The 15,726-nt window shown below is 39.5% G+C and overlaps 1 pseudogene; it reads left to right on the plus strand.

Annotated features, from left to right (window-relative positions):
• Nucleotides 1-3,689: 3,689 nt before the first annotated feature.
• LOC134381098 (mediator of RNA polymerase II transcription subunit 8-like) lies at nt 3,690-4,541 on the plus strand (annotated as a pseudogene).
• The last annotated feature ends 11,185 nt before the right edge of the window (nt 4,542-15,726 follow it).

Below are 15,726 nucleotides of genomic sequence, written 5' to 3' on the forward strand. Positions count from 1 at the left end.
GTGATTGCTTACTTGCAATAAAATTTACTTGTATTTTTTATAATGTGGCATTTAGATCTGGGTTAAAAAACAATTTGCCCAAATCCATACAGCTAGCTAGTGTCAGACTCATATTGGAGCCCAAGCGATGTGACTCCAGAGTTAGGTTTCTTAACCATGTTTCTGTGCTGTCTCTTAGAGTTCCAAGGGTAGAAAACCAGATGAGGGAAGGGCCTTTCCAGTAGAGGGATTGACATTGACATTTGTGAAAGCTTGAGAAAACATGGTATATGCAGAGAATACTGAATAAGCTTGGCTTAAAGATATGGAAAGGAAAGTTGTGGGAGGTGAATCTGGGAGGATGGATGTGTTACAAATATGGTCCCCAATGATGTCCATGTCATAATCTTTGGAATCTGTGAATATGTTACCTTACACAGCAAAAGGGACTTTGCAGATGTGATTAAGTTAAGGGTCTTGAGATTAGGGAGTTTATCCTGGATTATTGGGGTGGGCCAATGTTATTTCAAGGGTCCTTACAGGAGGGAGATGAGAGGATCAGGGAAGGAGTTGAGATTAAAGCAGAAGTCAGAGTGATGTGACCATAGGGCAAGGAATGCGGGTGGCCTCTAGAAGCCAGATAAAGCAAGGAACAGATTCTTCTCTAGAGTCTCCAGAAGGAACTCAGCCCTGCTGACACCTTGATTTTAGCCTAGTAGGACCTTTTTGGACTTCTGACCTCAGGAACTATAAGATAATAAATATGTTGTTTTAAGCCACTAAATTTGTGGTAATTTGTTACAATAGCAGTAGGAAACTAGACAGTGGATTGGGCCAGACTGGAAAGGGATTCTTGGAGTCCTAGCTAATAAATTTGGTCATTTTGACTAATGTGGGTCCATCTGATGTTCTCAGCTGGACACACAATCAGATCAGATGCGATAAAAGTAACTGAGAGGAGTGTGGAATATGGGATGGAAGAAATTGCCTTAACAGGGGTATCCCTTTTAGAAAGTTGTTGTATTTGACGGGATGTTGCATCATAATGAGGGTCTCAACTATGATAGTAGCGTTGATTAGGAGGGGACTGACTTGAAGTTTGAGGATAGAACCAACAGGAACTGGATTTCTCTGCTGCTTTTTTTGAAATGGGCCTTACAGGAAGTTTAGGTTTCAATTGGTGTTTACTGGGTGAGAAGATATAGTTCCTTCCTAAGCTAAGGTTAGAGCATGCCCAACTTATCACAAATCTTCAACATACACCTACCCCACCAGCAGACCATTAGTTCAGTGGCCCATATTCGGTGATTCAACAAATGCTCATTGAGCAAAGAGCCAGACAATGTGCTAGGAGAGCCTTACTCCTGGGGATAGCAATGATTCTGCTATTCCTAATAATAATGTTATCTATCTAGAAGGTACTTTAAAATTTGCATAAACATTTTTTTCATTGCCTCATCTGAGCCTCCACATCAATAGGCAGGATGGATAAGAGAATTTCAGCTACAAAACCCTCCTTGACTAAAATTTCTCAATCTAAACAAGATAAAAATTTAAATGTGGCTATGTTATCAAAAGTGTTTATTCACTGTGTCAATAGAAGCAACTTATGACAGTGAATTCTACGTATAAGGAATATAACTAAGAATGTAATTTAAAATGTGTATTAATCTCTTTCCTACTAATGTGGGCACAAGACTGATCTAATTCAGAACTATCAGCACACAGAATCTAGCTAAAGTTAGAGCTACAAATGCTTACTCTCTATCACATTCTGTTGATTTTCTGCTAATAACTTTGGATGAGGAAGAAGCAGATTGTGTATGCCATTTTCAGTGACTGCACACATTGCTGTTCAATGTTAGCATACATTTGTATATAATTCTTAATTAAAAATTTTAATTCCCACCAAACTCATAGCACTCTTCCTATCATTTTTTTAATTTTATGTTTTGATAATTGTACTCTTATTCTTACTAATTTGAAAGAAATGTGCAATCTTAGAAGATGCCTGCTTCCATCACAGACTTAACCACTGATAATTCTGTGACGCATTATTCAAAGACTTTTTCCTATACTTAATACAGGTATATTACTATCAGAACTAGGGATTCATATGCTATTCTTACAGTATAAAATATTCTACAGCTTGCTTTTTTCTCTGTCTTCCTGTGACTCCAATGACATGAATCGTCCTTTTCTAGATCTTTTTAAAGGTGTTTGGTGTTTTGTTGAAAGGATGTTCAAGAGCATCTGCTATATCATATATTGGCCCTCCCTGATCTCCTGTTGATTCTAATAAATTTGGGAGTGCCACAGGGCCTAGTCCTCAGACTTCTCTTTTTACTTCTGTCCATTTTTGCTTTATGTATTTTGCAGCTCTGTTATTTGGTGCTTGAATGATTATGCCTTTTTAGTGAACAGATCATTTTATCGATATGTTATGTAATGTCCCTCTGTCCTGGTAGTTTTCTTCACTCTGAAGTCTGCTTTGTCTCATATTAATATAGCCACTCCAGGATTCTTTTGATTACTGTTTGTATTGTATAGCTTTTTCCATTCTTTTACCTTTAACCTGCCTATGTAATTATATTTGGAGTGAGTTTCTTGTAGGTACCATATGGTTACCTCACCATTTTACTTTAACAATCTCTATCTTTTAATTGGTGTGTCAAAGCCATTAATATACTTATTTATGTTAGGATTGAAGTCTGCCATTTTATTGTTTTCTGCTTGTTCTCTCTGTTTTTCCTTCCGGTTTCCCCTTTCCTGTCTTCTTGTATTGGCCGAAGAAGCCATAAAAAATATGAAAAGTCCTGTATCTATTAAGAGAAGCAGTAATCAAAAGTCTTATCCTAAAGATAACTAACCCAAATAGCTTTAGAAGAGAGTTTTACTAAGCTTTCAAGTTTTATCAGGGGTTTCTTTCTTTTTTTTAAATAAACTCTTCCAGAGCAGAATAGAAAAAGAGAAACTCCTCTCCAACTTATTCTGTGAGGCAAGAATAATGTTGATTCAAAAACTAAATAAGGACAGCATGAGAAAGGAAATTCTATGCTCATTTCACTCAAATATGTGCATGTAAAAATCCTAAATAAATTGCTGGCCAACTTAAACCAATTGTATTTTTCAAAAGATGATATAGTATCCTACAAATGCAAGGATATTTAACATTAGAAAATCTGTTAATGTATATGAGTAATATAATATACACGAGCAATATAAAGGAGAAAAAAGATTATCTCAATAGATGCAGAAAAAAGCATTTGATAAAATTCACCACTCATTTATAATACAAACTTAATAAATCCACCACTTACTAATAATACCACTCTTACTAATTAGTAGTAGGAGGAAAAGAAAGCCTGTTAACCTGGTAAATGTATCTATAAAAAAAATAGTGTTAATATGATTCTTATAAAGAAACAGTAGAAGCATTCCCTTTAAATTTTTCTATTAGATCCAATTATAATGAATGATGTACTGGAAGTCCCAGCAAAGCACAAAAAACAGAAGAAATTTAAAAAATGATAATTGGAAAGAAATAAAACTGTCATTTGCAACTGATATAATTGTCTATGTATCTGTGTATAGTATCAATTTAAAAATGTAAATTACATTTCTATACACCAGAAACAATTGACTAGAAAACATATTTTAAAAGAAATATTACAGGGAAACCAGAAGAGGAAGTCATAGCAGCTGCCACAATGCAGAGGGAGAAGCAGCAGCTTGAGGCATCATTAGATGCACTGCTGAGTCAAGTGGCTGATCTGAAGAACTCACTGGAGAGTTTCATTTACAAGTTGGAGAAGGAATATGACCGGCTGACCTGGCCCTCTGTCCTGGACAGCTTTGCCTTGCTCTCTGGACAGTTGAACACTCTGAACAAGGTGTTGAAGCATGAAAAGACACCACTGGTCCATAACCAGGTCATCATCCCTCTGATGTTGTCCCCAAACCAAGATGAAGATCTCGTGCAGCAGACTGAAGGATGGGTGCCTGTTTTCAGCCGATAGGTGGTCCCTGACCATCTGAGAACAAAGCCTGATGCTGAGGTCGAAGAGCAGGAGAAGCAACTGACGACAGATGCTGCCCACATTGGTGCTGATGCAGCTCAGAAGCAAATCCAGAGCTTGAATAAAATGTGCTCAAACCTTCTGGAGAGAATCAGTAAAGAAGAGCGAGAATCAGAGAGTGGAGGTCTCTGGCTGAACAAACAGACCTTTAACCCTGTAGACACCAATGTCTTGGTGGCAGCTGTTGCCTTTAGGAAGGGGCTGTCTGATTGGAGACCTTCAGGCAGCAGTGGTCCTGGCCAACCAGGCCAGCCAGGAGCTGGGACAATCCTTGCAGGAGCCTCAGGATTACAACAGGTGCAGATGGCAGAAGCTCCAAGCCAGCAGCAGCCAATGTTCAGCGGGGTGCAAATGGCTCAAGCAGGTCAACCAGGGAAAATGCCAAGTAGAATAAAAACCAATATCAAGTCAGCTTCAGTGCATCCCTACCAGCGGGGAGTGAGGCTGGCAACCTCCACTCCCAGGTGCTCTTTGCAGATTTGAGCAGTGAAGTTACCTTTTGCTCAAGGCTCACCTAGATGGGTACACCAGAAAGAATATGGGCTTTCAGCAACAGATAAATCCCAGCTCCACACTGACTAGCTGTGTGGCCTCAGGCAAGTGACCTAATTTTTCTGGGCCTGTTTTCTCATTTGTAAATGATGATAATACCTACCTTATAGGGTTGTTGTGAGGATTAAAATGAGGAAATGAATGTAAAACACTTAGCACAATATATGAAATAATGGGTATTCAATAAAAGTTTCTATAGCCAAAAAAATAAATAAATAAAGATAAAAATAAAAAGAAATATTACATTAGAATCAAATGTCACATACTTAGAAATAAACCTAACAAAAGATATACAAAGTCCCAACAAGCAAAACTAAAACTTGGAGAGACATAAAAGAAGACTTGAATAAATGGAGAGATATACTATGTTAATGCTTAGGAAGAATTAATATGGTAAAGATATAAATTCTCTCCAAAGTGATCATAGAGTCAGTATGATTTTAGTAAAAATACTACATTCAAAGAATTTACTTGACCTCTAAAATATATACAGAAGAGAAAAGGGCCAAGAAGAACAAAGACATTTCAGTGAACTCTAAGAGAGATCGTGATTTAGACAGTGTGGCACTGACTTATAAAAATTGAGATAATGTGGGGCCAGATAGACAAACAGACTAATGGAGTATAATAGACAGCTCACTCTGATGTTTGCTGCCACTTTGTTGTTGTAGATACCCTTTATTATTTTAAAGATGTACGCTTTCATTCCTTGTTTGCTAAATTTTTATTATAAATAGACACTATATTTCATCACATACTTTAAATTTTTCGTTTTTTACATTTGGTTAAGAATTGTTTTAGAATTATGAATACAAATTGTAAATATAAAAGAGATGAAAGGATATTAGTAACTGTAGTCTTAAGGAAGAGTCACATGGAAATATTGCAAACTAAATAGTTGAAATAAAAACTTCATTAGGCAAACAGAAAACATAACAAGTACAAATGTAGAACAAATTAGTGAACTAGAAGATCGGGTTGAGTACAGCCCCAAAAAACATCAGGAAGGGATAAAGAGATGGAAAATGTGAAGTAAAAAGACATGGAGATTAGAAGTAGAAATGACAATTGTTGTTATACAAAGAATCCCAAAGGGAGAGAAAAGACAGAGGGGAGGAAATACTTGTAAAATAATGGCTGTGAATTTTCTAGTTTTAAAGAAAGATAAAAGACTAGACTGAAAGGGTTTGTAGACTGCTGAACAGTATAGATGAAGAATAAACAACCATAGAAAAATTATAGTGCAATTTAAGAAGATCAAAGACAAAGGATAAGTTTTAAAAGCTTCCAGGGAGAAAGTGCAGATCACCTACAAAGCAACAAGGATAGTTGGACAGTGGCGATCTCACAAACAGAACTGGACTCAAGAAGAAAAGGGGTTACTGTTCACAAAATGCTGAATGAAAGAGTAGAGATAAATTCAAGACAACAATGCAAAATATATTGGGAAGAAAGCAAAGTAAGTAACTTAGTCCATTTATTGTTGTCTAAAAAAGCACAGATGTAAAAAAACATTTATTGTTAATTCAAAACCCACCATGGCTAGAATAAAGAGGGCCAGAGGGAAGTGAGTGTGTGCCAAGGCACTTTGGAGCTGTTGATAAGTTTAGGAAGTTGACAGAGATTGGGAATTTATCACCAGAACTGTTGGCTGCAATCACTTTGTTCCTGCTACCATCTGCAGTAGCAAAATTAGTTGCTGCAAATACCACATCCCTCCCTGGGATAAATTTTAAATTATTGTTACAAATACCTTCCATCCTGTATGCATGCCCCTTTGCAATGTGACTTCACTGCTCTTTCCATAGACGTTTCTTCACCCTCGGGCTTGTCTTGTGGCTTGCTTTAACCAGTAGAATGTGGCTGAAGTGACATAATGCAAATTCTTTTTTTTTTTTTTTTTTTTTTTAAGATGACCGGTAAGGGGATCTTAACCCTTGACTTGGTGTTGTGAGCCCCACGCTCAGCCAGTGAGCGAACCGGCCATCCGTATATGGGATCCGAACCCGGGGCCTTGGTGTTCTCAGCACCGCACTCTCCCGAGTGAGCCACGGGCCGGCCCCTGACATAATGCAAATTCTGAGGCTCGTACTTAATGGATATTGCAGTTTCTACCTTCTTCCTCTTGGAATAGTGCTCAGGAATGTGACCATCAGGAAGACATATAGCATAGTAGACTGAATGTCCCCCACCCTAAACTCACTGAAGCTTGAATTTTGTCCCCCAAATTTTATGTATTAGAAACTCGGCCCCCACTGTGACTGTTAAGAGGATGGGAAATCCTACTATGGTAATTGAAAAGTGGAGCCTTGAAGAGATGATTAGATTGTAGGGCCATGCCATAGTGAATGGATTAAGAATGGTGGTCAGGCGTGTGGTTCTGAGGGCTTTAAAAGAAGAGAGAGAGAGAGTCTGTCTTGATCTCTGCTCCACCATTTTTTACAATGTGATAATCTGCCGTCACTAAAGTCACCACCAAAAGAAGCCTTCACCAGATGTGTTCCCTGGACTTTGGACTTCCAGCTTCTGAAACTGTAAGCAATAAATTTCATTTTCTTTATAAATCACCCAGTTCCAGGTATTTTGTTATAAGCAAAAGAAATGGACTAACACATCTAGAGAACTAGGTTGCCTAGCCATCAATTAACACTGGCTGCCAAACATGTACATGTGGTGCTGAATGCAGCCCCTGAGTGAAACCAAGAAAAATGAGCAAAGGGACTGCTAGACCAACCCTCAGAATTCTGAGAAAGAATAAATCATTGATGTAAGTCACTAATTTGGGGGGAGTAGTTTATTCTGCAAAAACAGACAACTGATATACTCCAGTCTATTTTTGTTTTTAATTCATGTCTCATACAAGTATACCTGATGGGGGAAACCTAATTACATCCAGAATCACAGCTGCAATGAAATCCATGAAATGTTTTTAGTTTTCTAACCTCTGCAGCGTCGGAAGGGTGTGTGAATGCATCATGAAGAAAACACATAAGCTATATTCTAATTTGAAAACCTAGGTAAAACAGATTTTTAAGCAAGTTGGTCTACATATTAGAAAAAGAGGAAATACAGTCCAACTCATTTTATGAGGCTAGCATTCCTTATGCCAGAGCCAGAGAAGTTGAATAGTACAAGAGAAATGAAATTACAGTCATTTCTATTTAATTAAATTAAATTAATTAATTTTTTTTTTTTTAAAAAGATAACCAGTAAGGGGATCTTAACCCTTGACTTGGTGTTGTCAGCACCACGCTCTCCCAAGTGAACCAGTGGCCGGCCCAGTCATTTCTATTTTAAATGCAGAGGTACATTCAGCTAACTAAACCCAACATTATAGTAAAAATTGTACCACTGTCAGGTAGGGTTTGTCTCAAAAACTCAACAGTAAGTAATTTAATGGCAAGGAGCCAATCTATGTAATTCACACATTAATGGATAGAAGGAAACAGAAATACCATGTCAATACATGCAGAAATAGCATCTAATAAAGTTGAATCCTGATTTATAATAAAAATTATCAGAATAGAGGGAAACATTCTTACTTGATAGAAGCTACATACAAAAACCTACAGCAAACACGTATTTAATGGAAAAAGTTTAGACATCTCCTTTAAAATTGGGAATAGCTGTCACCACAAACAAATATGATCATTTTCTATGTGTACCATGATGTGAAAAAGATTGCAGGCACTGCTATAAAGTATCTAAGACTTAGCTAACAATGAATGTACAAGATCTTTAGAAAGACAGCAAAAGATCTATGTAAATGTAAGATATAACACATTTGTGGTACTGCCAATATAATACCATGAGATGTCAGTACTCCCCAAATAAACTTATAAATTTATAAATTTATTGCAATCCCCCCAAAAATTCCAGAGAGTTTCTTGAGAAAGTTAAAAAACCAACTGTACAATTTATATGGAGGAATAAACATCCATAATAGCTAAATCAATTTTGGAAATGATTAGGGAATGCGGGAAAAACACATAAAACCGACAGAATAAGGAATGTAGAAATAGACCCACATATATGTGGAGAGTGAATGTTTAGTAAGCTTGGCACCACATATCAGTGGGGAAAGTATATAGTCAAGAAAATTATTCCAATGTATGTAGAAAATTTGAAAAAGTTATAAGGCTAATAGATGAAGATGTTGGAAAACATCTTTGTGATCTTGGGATGGTCTTGGGATCACAAGAAGCAGAATATTTATCTGACAGTAACCATAAGGCAAACAACTGATGCATTGACTACAAGAAAAGTATTTGTGTTCAATAGGGACATCTAGAGTAGACCACCATATCAGATGAAGACAAAATATATTTGCAATCAATTTTATCAGGTGCCTGACACAAGATATTTGCAAGGAACTTAACACAGAATTAATATCAAGATTTTACCAAGAACTTTTACAAAACTATACGAGAAAAAACAGATACCCAACAGAATTTTGGCAAAAGATGTAAATAGGTAATTCACAAAAGAGAAAAATCTGAAAGGCTAACAGTATATGAAACCATTTGTAATCAGAGAAATGCAAATTAAAACAACTATGAGCTGCTTCTTTACACACATTAGATTGGCAAACATTAGAAAATCAGATATCATCTGGGCCGGCCCGTGGCTCACTCGGGAGAGTGCGGTGCTGATAACACCAAGGCCACGGGTTCGGATCCCATATAGGGATGGCCGGTTGCTCACTGGCTGAGTGTGGTGCTGACAACACCAAGTCAAGGGTTAAGATCCCCTTACCGGTCATCTTTTAAAAAAAAAAAAAAAGAAAATCAGATATCATCAAGTGTTAGTGAGGACTGTAGGATATAGAAACCCTGATGGTGGAATATTAGCTGACACATTCCTCCTGGAAACAGCGTGGCCATACTTAGCAAAATTAAGTACGTGGATTCGCTATTACATAGCAACACTACTAGTGGTTCTATACCCCAGAAAATAACACACACATTTATAAGGTCATGTATCTATAGGTATATTTTCCTGTATCTATCCCTCTCTCTATCAACATGATTAGGTGTAGAAACTGTGACCACTTAAGCCATATTTCAGCTAAAAATGCATAACATCAGTTTAATTGTGAGGAAACATCAGATGGGGGTCTATAAGTGGATGGTGATATTCAAAATGTCAGTAATATGAAATAGGAAGGGTGAGGAACAGTTCTAGATTAAAGGAGACCAAAGGGAAATGACAATGAAATACAATGTGTGATTCTGTACCAGGAAAAATTACTCTAATGGACACTTTTGAGACATTGAAAGGATAGTAGATTACATAAGTATGGTGTCAGTGTTAACTTTTCTGAATTTGGTAAGTGTGCTGTGGTTAGGTGTTCTTAGGAAATACTTACTTCAGTATTAAGGGATAAGGGAGTGTGGTGTCTGGAACCTACTCTCAAATGGCCAGAATTCGTATGTATATATTATACTGTATATGTGTATATATCTTACAAGATATATGTACTCATATTAGGAGTCTTCAGAAAGTTCATGGAAGAAACTTGTATTATCTTTTAATTCAATTTTTCCATGAGCTTTTTGAAGTACCCTTGCATGTTTATATCACTATACATGTACACATACACACATATAGTATATTTCTTAAAAACAAGGACATTCTTTTACAAATGTACATGTGTGAGTATATAAAGAAAAAAGAGGTAGTGACAGAGAAAGCAATAAAACAATGTGAAAAATTGGTAAATTTGGATAAAAGGTGCACAGGATTCTTTGTGCCATTCTTGCAACTTTTCTATAAACTTGAATTATTTCAAAATAAAGCATTTTTAAAAATAAGTATGAATTATAAATTTAAGCATGGCTTTATAAAACTAAAATTTACTGCAACATGCCGCTAGAAAGTCCTACCTCAAAAGTGGCATAGATTTTAGGGAGTTTAGCATGTAAGCACTCTCCTGGGGGGGGTCAGGAAACCTAGCTTCCACCCTTGCTCTAGCGGTTGTTAGCAAGTGCAACGTAGTGGTCTCCTGGTGCATAGGCCCCACCTTCTCTCACAGATGGGAACTGAACTACCTGCTATGCTCCTCTCTGTATTTACACTTGAAGGCAGAGCTCAACAAATCTCCCCACTCCCTCAGAGTACTTTAAATCTTTTAAGAAACGAGGATGCCACAGGACAAGATGGTCTTGGTCCCCTCTATCCTATATCTAGGAAGAGCCCTCTGCAGGTCCTGCTATTAGTAAACCCCCTCCCACCCCTTCTTCTCAGCTGGGTGCTTTGACACTGCCCAAGCCCCAGGCTGGACTGCCTTTATTTCAACAAGCTCTCGAGGGAACTTGGAGGAATGCTATGACTCTGGCCAAGACGAGGGGAGCCACAACTGACTGAGAACGCGACAGTGTCCTGGGTCTCACTGGCTTGGGGCTAATATCTAAGTCCACCCCATTGGTCTACACAGACATGGGGCATGCACTCTTGCACATAACTCGTTCTGAGCGCTATCTTCAGGGTTGACTAAGGGCTATTCCACACAGCTCCAGGGTGATTATGACTGTTTAGGACTCATGAGCTGATTTAAAATGAGAAAAGAACACTGTGAATCTCAGTTCGCCTGTGAGGCATGAAATAAATCTCAAGGTCTTTCCTTGGTGTCCTCAAAGAATCTTTGGAGCTTTGGCCTTGAAATCTCTGAAAAATTAGTCTCAGAGACTGATTTTGCAGGTTCCTGAATTAAAGTGCCAGTTGACTTCACCGTCTCACCAGGTTTCTTACGTGAGGTTTACAGCACTGATTTGGAAATGGTGGGTTCCTGAAATTGGTATTGGTATTATCTGGGGAAAGTGGGAAGACTCAGAGATCCCCAAGTCCCCAAGTCTCTCTCAAACAATCTCATATACCCGCTACCCCTGTGCTTCTCTAGCTTGGAGATGTTGCCCCTTGTAGAAAAAAGCAGCATTCTCCTACTCTAACCCTCACTGCCATTCAGCTGAGTAACGAATATTCAAACCTGACCTGTCTGAGGTGTGTGTGTACCACAGAATCAGAGTAAGAAAGAGGAGGAATTGTAGGCACTCATCAATTAATACTTTAGGGAAATGATTTTGAGGGTGGTAGACTATGAAGGGAAAAACCTGACTTTGGAGAGGGGCGACATTGTTTATATGGATGTCCTCACCAGAAGTTGTGCATTTGAGGTGCTAGCTTGCTGCTGGTTATAATTCCAACAGTTTGCTAGCTTGGCTATCCCAAACCTACACTGAATGCTCACTCAAGCAAAGTGACATTACAGGGCCAGAAATCCTGGCATAAAACATAGAGGAAAGAATTTGAAAACATCAGAATAAAGGCATGCAGATGTATATCTATCATGGGCATGGATGTCCCCAGTAAGCTGGACCCCAATGGTCCAAGCTACCCATTGTGAACTGGGTTCCGGTAGATTTACCTGGCTGTGAAGTCAGTTGTGCCCAGGGATGCTGCAGCATCACATGGATGTGGTCAATACTTCACTGAGTCTGGTGAGTCCCCGAAAACACACAGGTGGTGTCTGGAAGTCACGTGCTTGAACGACTCACTTCTCAGAGTGCCCCATCACTGCTCTTCCATCTCCCTCAGCCCACATGGGGGCAGCACAAGGAGAGCCCCATGACCCACTGACCATTGAAAAAGAAAAATAAAGGAGCCTGGTGTAAGGAGACAGCAGCACCGGAAAGAAGGGAGCCGCTGAGGCATTGCATCATTTCACGTGGCTCTGATAAACAATAGAGAAGGAAAAACTCCTCCAAATAGGTGTGGTTAGGGTAGAATATCTCAACATTCACTCAGCCTGCAAACCAAGATGGCCAGTGCTTCAGATACGTGCTTGTTCCTGGTGTAAAAAGAACCTGAGTCAAGAGACTAAACAGAGGTTAAAAGCTTCATTCAGCTGATGTGCACTGGGAAACCCCTGACTGAAGAAGCATCAGGTCTTCTATAGGATGAGAGAAACATGACAATACGTTCTTGCAGTTTTGGTTTAGGCAGGAGTTTTCTATTTTAACCAAAACCTGAGGTGGGAGGTCGTTCCTGTTTTCATGTCCCATGTTTGGTACAATCCTGATCACCATCAGGACAGTATTTACTAATTACGGTTTTTGATAGCCTGTGGTTTATTGGCCAGTCTAAGTTTACAGGACAGGGAAGGTAAATAGCCAAATAGAAAGAACAGGGGTCAAAGGTAGAAGGCAAAGAGAAAAAGAGGATGCTCTGTCAGTTTAGTCCTTCAACCCAGTCCTGTCAATGATTAGGTAATTAGAAGGACCAAAATTGGAGATCTGATGTCAAGAAGATTGGGGCAGGGATATGTGACCAAATCCCCTGGAATAGGCCCAAAGCCCAAGAATACTTAAGCTCAATTTGAGTGCTAACCAGAAGCCCCTTACCATAGGAGGGTGTGAGGTTTTCTTCTCCAGACACCAAATATTGGTGTACCTTCCACTACCAGTTCACTGATTCTTCAACACCAGCTACTCCACAGTTGAACCGATTGCTGAACCAAGTGTTCAATGACTGAATTAAATCCCAACACTAACTCCTGGGATTAGCAGAAGATCCCACAGGTAAATAGCTCAGTCCCACACGATTGCCCCCTCCACCCCCCAACAATGGGGTGCCCAGACTATCCACACTTCTGCCTGGCTGACTGCAAATTTAGGGATTCCCAGGACCTCTTCCTCACGTTTGATAATTTGCTAGAACTCACAGAACTCAGGAAAACACTTATGTTTATTGGTCTATTATAAAGGTTACAACTCAGGAACAGCCAGGTGGAAGAGAAGCACAGGGAAAGGTATGGGGAGTGGTTGGTGGCATGGAGCTTTCACACCCTCTGCAGGCATGCCACCCTCCTTGATGTGTTCACCAACCCAGAAGCTCAATTATTGTTCCTGTTTTTATACCTCCCCCGTTCCAGCCCCCCTCCCATTCCAAGGAGGTCCGAGGGTGGGGCTAAAAGTTTCAACCTTCTAATCACATCTTTGGTCTTTCTGGTGACCTACCCCATCCTGAAGCTACTAGCTAGGGGCCCCACCCTAAGTCACTTCATTAGCATAAACTCAGGTGTAGTAGAAAGTGGCTTTTTATGACTACAAAAGATACTCCTATCACTCAGGAAATTCCCAGAGTTTTAGGTGCTCTGTGCCAGCAACCAGAGACAAAGACCAAATATATTTTTGTCTATCACAGAAGACTCTTTGTGGTCTGGATAATTGTCTTAGTCCATTTGCACTGCTATAACAGAATACCTGAGACTGGGTAATTCATAAAGAATAGAAATTTATTTCTGACAGTTCTGGAGGCTGTCTGGTGAGGGCCTGGTCTCCGCTTCCGAGATGGTGCCTTGAATGCTGCATCCTCCAGTGGGGAGGAAGGCTGTGTCCTCACATGGCAGGAGAGCAGAAGGTGGGGGGACAAAACTCACCCTTTTATAATTAGCCCACTCCTTCGATGACAGCATTAATCTGTTCATGAGAACAGAGTCCTCCTGGCCTCTTAATGGTCTCACCTTTTAATGCTGTTACAATGGCATTAAGTTTCTAAAACATGCTTTTGGGGGGACACATTCAAACCACAGCAATGACCAATTATGAAAAGATTCTTCTGCTATCTTGGATTCAAAAACATGGACTTTTATTTATGAAACTCATCTGGCCACAACCAAGTATCCAGTTTGCCAGCAACATAATCCAATCTGTAGCCCCAAATTTGGCACCACATCTTGCCTCTGGATGCAGTTTCTAGATGTCATTTTGGCTTGTGTTCCACTGGGAAGCAGGGGAGTGCTCAGCTTGAATGCTAACCAACATTCCACTACCCTGTCAGTGATATTTGCAATGCATTGGTCAGAGGCCTCTTGGGACAGAGAGGAGAGCCAGTAGGTAACACGGCAACCTTAGGTGACAGTATATAAATTCTCATTATCGAGATCTTTGTGTTTCTGTGGTTTCTGTCCTCTTGGCCTGATTCAGATTAACTGACAATTTTGTGAGTTACCCAATACCATTCCAGCAAATTCATTTTTTACAAAAGTTAGGCCGAGTTTGACACCTGTACCAAATAATTGATACTTTCTTTCATTATATTAAAGTTAATTATTTATGTGTTAGTCTTAACATACAGATTGTGTCTATCAAAAGGGCAAGTTCAGGGTCTTATTCATTTTTGTCTCTTCAGGGCTGCACAATGCCAGCTTTGCCGTAGGTACTAAATAACTCCTAACTGTGTTAACTAATATGTTTTCTCTTTGGCTGATCATCGGCAAATTCATTCATCTATTATTTAAGTGGTCATCTCTGTCCCCATTTATACTTTTCCTCCTGATGCTACTCGTGATCTGAAATAGCCACAGAAAACCAAATGAGAAGTGAGTGTGCTCTGAGGAAGGTTTTGAGGGACTCTCATGAGGTTAGGCACAAGAATTTTGTGCTGTTTATTTTCACTATCCAGGTACCTTTTACTCTGAGTTTCTACCAGCATGCTGCATAATTGGGATTTGTTAGCGCTTGTATCTCAAGCTTCTCTAGAACTGGGGTGAGCAGGTTTGGGCCTAAATGTATTATATTGAGCAGCCAGGTGGGAAAGGTGTCACATGGGGAAGATTGCCTTGGAGTGACCCTTGACAGCAATGCCCATTTCCCAGGTAGTGGCAAAGGGAAGTCAATTGTCTGAGAGTGGTGGAGTCAGGTGGGAAGCCTTCAATTTCAGCCTAGGGACGTCTTCTACCCCAGGCAATGTTCAGTGTTTCTTAGTTAAAAGTTGCTTATGCTTTTCAGATAGCAGCTGTCCTCTTTAGAGATAGTCCAAAACAAGCTGGCCCATGATTCTGGCAACCATAAGAAGAGAACGTAGAAACTATTTATGAAAATGATTCCTTAATTTCTATCTGTAATAATTATGTAGTGAAAGAACGAGTCGACACCAGTTGACGATCCACCAGAGAGAGCTCGCTTATTAGGCGGCACACACACATATATATAGGGCTTTTAGGGAAGGCTGATTGGCTTAAAATACAGTCCCTACTTAGCATGCCGCATGGGGCTTGGGGTGAGCTGATTGGTGTGCGATTCGCACCGGTGGGAAGGAGAGTAGAAGGGCAACCAGT

The sequence above is a fragment of the Cynocephalus volans genome, chromosome 6, assembly GCF_027409185.1.
Source record: "Cynocephalus volans isolate mCynVol1 chromosome 6, mCynVol1.pri, whole genome shotgun sequence".
Classification (NCBI taxonomy): domain Eukaryota; kingdom Metazoa; phylum Chordata; class Mammalia; order Dermoptera; family Cynocephalidae; genus Cynocephalus; species Cynocephalus volans.